Below are 11,815 nucleotides of genomic sequence, written 5' to 3'. Positions count from 1 at the left end.
TGATTATCCACTTCGCTAAGTGGATTCGGCGGTACAACACACGAACTCAATTTAAACTTCGTAAAAATACTTGATCAGATTTATATTTGCGCCGCAAATATTTTCTCTGTATTTTAAAATACAACACATACACAAATTTTTATTGATGTGGATTCGCCTTAAGAATCACTTCGCCAAATGTTTGCAAACATCTGACAACGTCGCTTCCCACCCAACCTAAACACAGGAGAGCACGACAACGACAGATTACATCCAACTGAATCGAAATCAAACAAACCGTACACAGTACACAGTCGCCCAAAAAATACGTGAAACTTTCGTACCGTGCTGTTTTTCATAATTTGTGTTAACGTTTTTTGTTGTTTTTGAAGTTCGTCGGTTATTACATTCATAAATGAAACATTGTAATTGAGTGTTTCCATTGTTTTCATTGATGCCTGGGATATAAAACGATCGTGTGTAAATAAACAAATACTGGTGTTATAAAAAGTTGTTAAGGTAAGTTTGAAGCTTTTATAGTTTTGTTTGTATGTTAATAAATAGTTGGAGATAAGTCGTTTTTGAAGGGGATTTTACCCTATTTGTAAAGGGGGTTGGTCTCTTTTTAGAGGTTATGTTAAAATATGAAAAATATGAGCTTTGAGTGAGCTGTTTTTACAATTTTTGATATTTTCATGCTGTTTCATGTAATTGTTTCTATTATCTTATGGGACATAAAATGCATTTTACAATTAAAGCGATCAAAATGAATCTCGTATTATGTTCTAATAGTTTACCTAAAATTTACGGTTTTGGCATTAAGGGGGTAGGCACAAAATCTTGGTCCAATGCTATTTAAACAACATTTTTTTTCGAATCCTGAGAAAACTAATAAGTAGGTATTTTTGAAAAATTTAAACGCAGAATGAAAGATTACTTTATTACCGAGGGCCAAAAGTCCCTGAACACTTCTATAATGTTTATTTTAATAAAGGGTTGAAAAAAAAAAGAAAAAAATTAGCGTGATTTGAATTTCAAATATTTCATTTAAAAGAATCTTTTTGTTTATTCTAAGGGACTTTCGGCCCTCGGTAATAATGTAATCTTTCATTCTGCGTTTGAAGTTTTCAAAAATACTTATTAGTTTTCTCAGGATTCCAAAAAAATGAATGCATTTAAATAGCATTGGACCAAGATTTTGCTCCCAACCCCTTAATATAATTTACTCTTGTTCAAATTGCTGTGCTATTATTGATATTAGCTTGGCAGATTCATGTCAGGCTATAATAGGCTATTGATTATATTTAAAATAAGAGAGCTAAAAGGAACTACAACATTAATGGGATTTTATTATCTCATATGGTTAATGGACCTCTAAATTTGAAAAACCCTTGGAGTGCTACCATTTAAATGGGTGCGTTTTTGAGAAAGGGGTGAATTAGCCTCTAGGCACAGGGTGAATTAGGGTGAGTTCTATGCACTTTTAGTACAAACACGTCTACAGGAAAATTGTTCCAGGTTAAATTTACTATCGAAATATGACATTTTAAAGTCAAAAATATTTTTTTTACAAAAATATACTCAAAAGAATAACAAGAAAAAAACACAAAAGAAAGCAATTTTGTTTTTTGCCCCGTAACTTTTTTCCACAGGGATATAGGTATAGGCATTGCTTCAGCGAAAAATAACTACCATCCTTCCTCGTTAAAATGAGGTGTAGTAGAGGTCTCTAGGATTTACAGTTTCCGAAATAGGATTTTTCAAAGTTCGCCACTTACAGCATTTTTGGGCCATTTTCCCCATTATTTCGCAAACATTGTTCTGTAACTTTTTTCTACGCATCTCTAGGTATATGCAATGGTACACTTGGTAGAAAGAGAAGTCAATTACCTTTAAATTGGTCTACTGTATAAGGTTATACGGCTCTTTTTAAGCAAGTTATGCTTTTTCAAGCTTTCATACTTTTAATGATTTTTGAGATTTTTAATGATTATTTTTTAAATTTCTCATTACGACCTTTTTTCTTGTACATTTAGGTATATACAATTCTAGGACTATTTTTAAACAAGATATCCGTAGGATATCCAAGGGTATCCGTAATTTGAGAAAATTTTTTCATTTTTTTCAATTAGAAGAATATAATGGCATATTATAACATAATTTTTAATTCCAAATAACTTTTCTTAATAACACTTTTCGATATTTTGGAATATAGGTAAAGCTACTTTATTCTTGAGCGAAATTAATATACATATTTTAACATACCGACGGCCCGACGTTTTGTGTTTTTTTATTGCATTCTTTTGAATATATTTTTGTAAAAAAAAATTTTAACTTTAAAATGTGATATTTCTATAGTAAATTTAACCTGAAACAATTTTCCTGTAGACATGTTTGCACCAAATGTGCATAGAACTCACCCTAATTCGCCCTGTGCCTAGGGACTAATTCACCCTTTTCTCAAAAACGCACCCCTTTAAATGGTAGCACTGCGTGGTTTTTCATACTGAGAGGTCCATTGACTATATGAAACAATAAAACCCCGTTAACGCTGTAGTTCCTTTCTAAAATACATAATAAATAGCCTATAACAAGTGTTAAAATGGAAAAAAACAGCCCTATTAACAAATAATTAGTGTTTAGTGTTTATTTAAATGTTTCATTATTATCTGCAGGTGATTATCTTTAACCACATTTATTTGTATATGGATTATAAATTAGTTTAAATTAGAAGAAAACGGAAATACAGCAAGTTAAATATCCATTCACTAACTTTAAAATAAATTAGCTATTCACGCATTTGCATTCATATTTTTTTTTGTGAATGTTGTTTAGTACAGTCGTCAGATATTTGACCTTTAAAAATCGTAGGAACAAGTTAAATTTTGCTCAGAATGTCAATTTTGGAAGCCCAAAAAAGATGCAAAAAATACTACCCCTGGCTTCTCCTTAAACACACCCCCATCCCCAATAGGGTGGTAAACGGAATCGTAAAAAATATCAAAAATCGCGCAGCGCTTATTTATTTAACAGCTTGAAAATTGCATACGAAAGCTACACCCTTCACATTTGAAAGGCATTTTGATTTTTGTCGATAGGACACATAGACACATATATCAAAAGATATAGAATTTTTATCCTTGGGTTGATACAAATTTTATTTATTTAAACAGAGGTCCTTATAACAAATCCACAGCGTGCAGGAAGTAAAAAAATTGTTTAAACAATTTTTTTAAACAAATACAAAAAATCAATTTTATCACTTCGGACAATTTTTTTTAGATTTTTTGGGTCATTATGAGCAAAACAGGTCTCTTGTGATTTTTCCCTAAAATTGATTGTTGTCGAGTTTGCGATTTAAAATTTGAAAAGCATGAAAATAGCCATTTTCACGGCTTAATACCTCAGTTAAAAATTATTATGAAAGTCAGAAAGTGACCAAAATCAAAGTTTAAAGGGCCCTCTACAAGATCCTGAAGAACTTTTTGTCATAATTTTATTACTAAGCTGTTTTTTTTAATTATTATTAACTAATAAGCGCGTTTGAGGCGGCTGTCAATGTGAGTGCAAGTGAGATTTGGACGGTCGGAATGGTGCATCTCTTTTGCACTCACCATTGACGGCCACCTAATACGCGCTTACTGCTCATTGTTAATAATCAAAAATAATAAGTTCTTAATAAAATTTCTTCAGGTATCTTGTATATAGGGGTTATAATTTTTAACCGAGTTATTATAGGCGAGCGGCAGCAACCCCTAAAATTACGTTATACCGACCACGAAAATCAACTTTAAGGTGAATGACCAGTTTTAGTCATTCTTTATGTTTTCGAGGTCGCTGAATCCGAATGTGAAATTTATTTTTATCTAAAATTGGTGGAACATGTTCAAAAATCAAATAATTTTATGCAAAAATGCGAAGAATCAATTTTCATGATTTCTCAACTTTACCTCGCTGTATCTTTTGTCGCTGTAAATATTTCCTTTTGAAAATTTTGCTGTGTCATTCTTGAAGTACATATTCAGATAACAATGCGATTCATCCAAAATGTTTAAACAAATCAAAAGAGGAGTTGTTATTTTTTAAACATTTTGTCGTCAGATTTCGTTAGTTTCATGTTTACTTAAAAAAGTTGAGTGACAAACTTTTTAGTTTATAATTTCAACAAACACAGTAATAAAATATAATTCACGAAAAAGTTTTCTGGAAAATTATAAGTGAAAATATGCAATAGGAAAAAAGTTATGTGACTTTATAGACGAGCAGCACACCCCAAAAAACGCTTATTTCTCTAGATATTGACCACGGTGTGGTGAATGGCTAATTTTTATCATACTTTTTGAAAACGGTGCTTAGGTATATTTTTAATTTTACTTGAAGGAACATTGTCAAAATCGCAATTTTACCCTAAAAATTAAAAAAAATGAAATCACTTTTTTAACTCGCTACAACTCTGCTCCCTTTTAATATTTTTTTTCTGAAATTGTTATAGCATATATTTCTTACCTTTCTGAAGACTTTCTGTTTTAATCTTTCTGTCTTAATGTTGTTCTGAAGCTATTTCCTATAAGCCACAATTTTACTAAAAAATGAATGTATTAACGTTTCGAAGCCCAAATCGGGTTTCGTTGTCAAAATACAAAATACTATTAAAATAAACAAAATGTTGTTGCTAAGTAAAAAAATTCTTCTAATAATTTATTTAATCTGACTCATTTATATTGGCAATTCAGACGTATATTATAAATTTTAAAGTAGAAGACTTTAAAATGATATCGACAATATTTATGAGTTGCGTTCCTGGGACGACTTTACTAAAAGATAGTTCATTCGATTACATGAAATCAATCCCAACTCAAGAATATCCGTCGCAAAAAAATCATAGCATGTGATCTGTCTTTAAAAAGACAACCAAATGCAACGATGACAGTAAAATTCTCGCGTTAGAGATTCCATAGTAAATCACGAGGGAAAACCAGGAAAAAACCTCGTGATACTATCCCGATATCGTAAGTATTTGGTCTTACATTTCATTTACTTTCAAAAAACTAATACCAAATTCTGACTTTAATATGTTTAAATTATAAATAATATTATTCATTTTTTAGTAAAATTGTGGCTTATTTCTCATAGAAAATACTTTCTGTCTTATTATAGTAAAAGTTATGACATGTTTAAAGTAAAAGGTGCGGGTTCCTGAATTGCAAAGTTTAATCGCAAAATTTGAGTAACAAAATTTGAAATTTAGCTTTTAAATCAAGTTTATGCTAAACTATAGAGTACAAAATGTTTTATAGAAAAAAATGGTGCAACTTTTAATTTTATGAAAAAGGTGATTTCGTTTTTTATTTTGCGATATTTCGTTTTTTAAAATTGCGATTTTGACAAAGTTCCCCCATCTAAAAATCAAAATAAACCTTATTTTCGTTGTCAGCACCATCAAAAACATAAAGTATGATTAAAATTAGCCATTCACCACACCATGGTCAGTATCTCGAGAAATAAGTGTTTTTTTGAGAGCGCCACTTGTCTATAAAGTCACATAACTTTTTTCCTATTGCGTATTTTGACTCGAAATTTTCCAGAAAACTTCTTCATGACCTATGTTTTAATGCTGTGTTAATTAAAATTATAAACTAAAAAGTTTGTCACCCAATTTTTTTAAGTAAACATGCATCTAACGAAATCTGACGATAAATTGTTTAAATATTAACAACTTATCTTTTAATCTGTTTAAATATCTCAGGGAAATCTCATTTTGATCTAAATTCTTCAAAGATGACAATGTAAAATTTTCAAAAGGAAATATTTACAGCCACCAATTTTTTTTGCATAAAATTTGATTTTTGAACATGTTCCACCAATTCTAAATAAAAATAAACTTCATATTCGGATTCAGCAACCTCGAGAATATAAAGAATGACCAAAATTTGCCATTCACCTAACGTGATCGCTTTTTCGATTTCTAAGCCTCAAATTAGGGGTGTGGCGCTCGCCTGTTAAGTCTTGAAAAGTCTATTTTCGCGTTTTCCGACCGCGTACCTCCTGGCACCCTGTGGATTTGTTATAAGGACCTGTTTTTGAGAAATTTTGTGCAATAAAAGACGAATCGGAATAATGTACCTAACGGGGACGAACATACAGCCTGGACTAATAAGAAAATAGCTTTTCTTGATATACTTTGTTATCCATGAATTTTACACCAGTCTATGAAAAAATCATTGTATTGATAACGAGCGATCCACAATTATTGGGATCAAAGCTAGACGTGCAAAAAATTACGTATGTCTTGTTTTAATTTGAATTTATATCATTGGTTTATCAATTAATTTTGATTAACATTACAAAACATAAAAAATCAGTGAAAGCCTAACACAGAACTTTAATTAGAAATAAAAAGAATTAACAAAATTATAAGTAACAATAATAAATAAAATCAAAGACACTACATAACCTAACTTTTCTTGTTAGTTGACGTACACTGCACAGATGACGTAAACTGGAAAGTATATCTGAATTAAGAATAGACATGCAGTGTATAGCTATCTCTGTCGTTCAAAGCCACCTATGGTGACAATAATTTTGGATCAAGCGTTATTATACTCATAAAAATTTAATATAGGTTTTTGAAGGTTCTAAATGGTTATGTATTTTATTTTTCTAATAATTTAATTATTTATTCAATTAATGTGCTAATTAAATACGCCAATCATCACATTCTAATAAGTACTTTGTTATTTTATATTTTTTTAAATGTGATCGATACACAATACTTATCTATTGAATATCATATATTTATTGTTTCTTGAATGTTTAAACTTCAATTTAGGCACGTGGAACCTCAAAAATAATAATGTACTGTAACTAATATAAGTTAAAAAAAAACCGCGAATGTGTATTTTCGCATTTTTCAGATTTTAAAATGGCTTATCACTCGAGAGCTACTTTGAAAAAATATTAAGAAAATGTTTTTGTTTAAGGGGATAGGCGCAAACTGTCGGCTCCAATGCTATTTAAATGCATTCATTTTTTCGAATCCTGCGAAAACTAATAAATATTTTAAAAAATTTAAACGCATAATGAAATATTACATCATTACCGAGGGTAGAAAGTCCCTGAAAACTTCTATAATGTTTATTTTAACAAGTTACAGGGGTGGAAAATAAGAGAAAATTGAGTTTGAGTTTTAATTTCAAATATCTCGTTCAAAAGAAACTTTTTGTTTACTCTAAGGGGCTTTCTACCCTCGGTAATGATGTAATTTTTCATTCTGCGTTTAAATTTTTCAAAAATGTTTATTAGTTTTTCCAGGATTCGAAAAAATGAACAATGATATTTTCCAAATCGAACATTCGTTATCTTTGTCATACAACGCCCTCCGTCGAACAGAATGTGGTGACAAGACAGTGACAAACAAGGCTACTAAATATTTGACACGACTTCAGGAATATTTTGAGTCGTTTGTTAAATAATATTGATAGTGTATTTGATAAATAATTGATTTAAGACGTGAAATTAATAAAACATTTTTGGAAGATCCAAGCAGAGAACACATCAGGATATATTCTGTGATCCAGGATTTTGTTGTTAAAGATGTTCCAAATGTATGTTAACGTTCCAAGTAAAAATATAATATTAAAAAAATCACTTTATCACTTTTCCTCTTTCCTCGATTAACTATTGAATAGTTTTTATTGTATAGTATATAAATTATTGTAATCAATGAATACATTGTGAAAAAAATAGATAATCATATTAATTACCTGAATTAATAATTTAAGCGATTATACAAGTAACGGTTATCCAAGAACATTCAAAACTCATCTCTAAGCTAATGATGACAATGTCATTGTCAAGTAATGTTTACATCTCCATAGCAGTGAGAATTTTACTACACGTAATTTGCCGTGTAAAGAAAGAAAAAGTAGGGATAGCCGTAAAATATTTGCGCCTACGCTCTTAAAATTACCCACAAAACGTAACAAAAGTTTAAAAGGGACATTTTTGAACAGGAATCCGTAAAGAAACCGAATCAGAAACATTTTTCATACGGGAGCGGTTTCACAACCTGGACTTTTAAACCAAATCAGAGAGAGAAAAGAAAAAAGATTTTTTCACTGTTATTTTACATATTCATTAACCAAATTTAATTTTCCTCGTTTAAGAGACGTATTTTGTACACGCCTGTCTAGTAAAATCCCAGCCCAGCCCAGCAAAGAAAATAAATCGAAGACAAAAATGCGAATAGAATAGAATACAGGTTTAAATATTTACTTACATTACCTCAACGACTACGGCGTGGCTGACGTGCCTTTTCAGAAATGTCGACTGCGTGCTCCCAGTGCCTTTTTTTTTTTCGAAATGGCATTAAGCATTAAAATAAGTCGTTTAAAGTTCGTGGAAAGAGAAAGCGATATTGCCTTTGTTGGTGTAAAGGTAAAAGTGTCGATAAGATCTATCATTTTGGTCTTGCGGATTGTTTTAGACGTCAAATTTTCTAATGCATTCAAGAATTACACACCTGGTAAAAAAATCCGGATACATGCGTTTTTTGCAAGTTTGTAATTTGTTTTTGTCAGTGTATCGTAATTTTAACAGGGATGCAGTAAACATTAATAATAAAAAAGGTTCATTTATTATAACAATAAAAACGGGTTTTCAATGGTTTTAAATGATCGCGTCACCGAAAGAAAACTTTGACATTTGGCAAAAAATGATAGTTTACCTTGTTTACTATATAGCAACATATTGCTTGCATTTTTTATTGCACTTACGATAAGTTTGACGCTTAAGCAAGAATCATATTATCATGCCCGCACCGTTCCGGCACGTAGCGTAGTCTCCGAAAAACCTGATTTTACAAAGAGTTGTCTGATACTATACGCTCCGGACGGTATGAATTGTTCATATTTAAAATCATTAAAATCAATATTTTTCGGAAACTAAACGCTACGTGCTGGAACGGTGCGGGCATGATAATATGATTCTTGCTTTATTCTGATAAACTCCAATCACTGTTCCAGGGCCGTAACTACCATTGGGGCAACGCCCCAACAGGGGCCCCTGTTTGGATGGCCATGCATAGATTTTAACGAGGAAAATAAAAGTATGTATTTTAAAAGCCGATCCCAACGAAATATTTTCAAATGACACAATTTTAAAAAGACCTTACAGGGGCACCCTAGGCTCTAGACCTCAACATAAAGTTTTAATTTTTTTTACTGGGGAAACTAGTCTTTTCGACTAAAATGCAACTGGAACAGAACAGGGGCTCCTGAGGCCTGAGCTAAGTTGGGGCTCCCGAGACCATAACATAAAAATTTAAAGTATTACTTAGCAAATTAGTTATTTCGGCGTAATAAAACCTAAAATGCCATTGGAAGAGGGGGCCCAGGCTAAGCTGGGGCCCCGAGACGTTTCGTAAAGATATAAATTATTACTGAGGAAATTAGTTATTTTGGCGAAATAAAACTTAGCAGCTTAGCTCTACTTTCTATTGAAAATGAACGTGCCAAGAGGATCAACCCAGGCAACGTCATTGAAGAGTTTGCAGCGATGAAAGTAAGAAGAAAGGAGTTTTAATCGGGAAACTGTAGTAACTCTAATGTCAATAGATAATGTAATTTTATAGTTCAGAGAAATAAGGAAAAAAAATATCCTGTTGGTGACACATCCCCCTCCAGGTTGAAACCAAATTTTTTGAGTAGTATGGACATCTATAATAATAACCTATATGTTTCCTGCAGCCGATTTTGATAATATACATAGTTATAAACAAATAAAGATCAAAAAACCGTAAATTTTCGCTTTTTTCGTCTATAACCAAAAAGTTAAGTATTTTAAACAAATTTGAGAGCAAGAAACTCATATATCGTATAAAAAACTTCAATATGGCGTTCGCTGAATATGTCTATCCTTATTGGTTGCTTAGAAAATTGCAAAATAAATTATAAATTTTGAGTTTTTATAAATATTCATAACTTATGTAAAAATTAACTTAGAACGTTCTTATTAGACGAATTGCTGAGACTTGTGCTGCTTAAATTATATTTTAAATATCAAAGCAATTGGTCAAATAGTTTAAAAGTTATTTAATTTGTTTATCCCAAATTAATTTTTTTGCAACGCTATAAGTCAGAAAATGGTGAAGTTACACTAATATTTTGGATATTTTATCAAAGAAGAAGATTAATACTATTAATTTAATTAAAAAAAATGACAAAAAATAATTCTAAATACTGGAAACATTATTTTGCAAAAACATGTGAATTAAAAAAAGGGGGGGCTAACTTCGTCCCTAATTGTCCTAGGACATTTGTTTTTCTTTCTAAATGTGTATAAAAATTCAGTCTTTTCAAATCTGAAAAAATAATTTTTCTACGGGTAACGGTTAAACAGTTATTCTAATTGTTTGTAAGTAAGCAAAAAATCGACGTGTTTTTGCAAAATAATTTTACACTATTTAAAATTACTGTTTGTCATTTTTTTAATTAAGTCAATATTATAAATTTTCTTCTTCCATAAACTGTCAGAAGTCTTACTGTAACCTCATAATTTTCTGACTTAGAGTGTTGCAAATAAAATGAATTTGGGATAAACAAATTAAATAACTTTTAAACTATTTGACCAATTGCTTTGAAATATAAAATATAATTTAAGCACCACAAGTCTCAGCAATTCGTGTAATAAGAAGGTTCTAAGTTATAATTTTTACTTAAGTTATGAATATTTATAAAAACTCAAAATTTATGATTTATTTTGCAATTTTTTAAGCAACCAATAAGGATAGACATATTCAGCTTACGCCATATTGACATTTTTTAGATGATTTATGAGTTTCTTACTCTCAAATTTGTTTAAAATGATTAACTTTTTGGTTATAGACGAAAAAAGCGAAAATTTACCATTTTTTGATCTTCATTTGTTTATAACTATGTATATCATCAAAATCGGCTGCAGGAAACATAAAGGTTATTAATATAGATGTCCATACTACTCAAAAAATTTGGTTTCGGCCTGGAGGGGGATGTGTCACGAGAAAAATCTTATTTCTCTGGACTATTATGTTGAAATATAATCATGATTTCTATTTGTTAAAATAAAAGAAGCTACATCTTCGATTTTTGCGTCTAATTATTCCTCATTTTGTACTTTAATAATTTAAGAACACTTCTAAACACTTAATAGTCATATAAACCCAAATAAACAACAACAAAAACACTGAATAAAGCTTCAAAATGTAATAAGTGGATATAGAGTATCTCAAGAGATTTCAAACTAATAAAATTGCTTTAAATCGCTTTGAATTTGACGCGATAAAAACTTTCGATAAGATGCTGGTTGTAAGTGATACAAACGTGTGAAAGATATGAATTTATTGACTCTAAAACACTAAATTAAACAGTAAAATATAGGATAAGTCCGTTACACTTTGAACTGTCTAAAGTTTGATAAACACGACACGAACCACTTTGAAGAGATGCACGCTAAGTAGTTCAGAGAAATAAGGAAAAAAATATCCTGTTGGTGACACAACCCCCTCCAGGCCGAAACCAAATTTTTTGAGTAGTATGGACATCTATATTAATAACGTTTATGTTTCCTGCAGCCGATTTTGATGATATACATAGTTATAAACAAATGAAGATCAAAAAACGGTAAATTTTCGCTTTTTTCGTCTATAACCAAAAAGTTAATCATTTTAAACAAATTTGAGAGTAAGAAACTCATAAATCATCTAAAAAATTTCAATATGGCGTTCGCTGAATATGTCTGTCCTTTTTGGTTGCTTAGAAAATTGCAAAATAAATCATAAATTTTGAGTTTTTATAAATAT

At 30.4% G+C, this 11,815-nt stretch overlaps 1 protein-coding gene across 1 annotated transcript in view; it reads left to right on the top strand.

The window, feature by feature from the left end:
• Positions 1–215: 215 nt before the first annotated feature.
• LOC114326705 (putative leucine-rich repeat-containing protein DDB_G0290503) overlaps positions 216–11,815 on the top strand; it is a 314,365-nt gene continuing 302,765 nt past the window's right edge. The window contains exon 1 of the mRNA XM_028275124.2: positions 216–498. The gene's annotated coding sequence lies outside the window, so the exon portion shown is untranslated. The remainder of the gene's footprint in view (positions 499–11,815) is intronic.

This window comes from Diabrotica virgifera, chromosome 4 (genome assembly GCF_917563875.1).
Source record: "Diabrotica virgifera virgifera chromosome 4, PGI_DIABVI_V3a".
Lineage (NCBI taxonomy): Eukaryota > Metazoa > Arthropoda > Insecta > Coleoptera > Chrysomelidae > Diabrotica > Diabrotica virgifera.
This window is presented reverse-complemented; position numbering and strand designations above follow the sequence as displayed.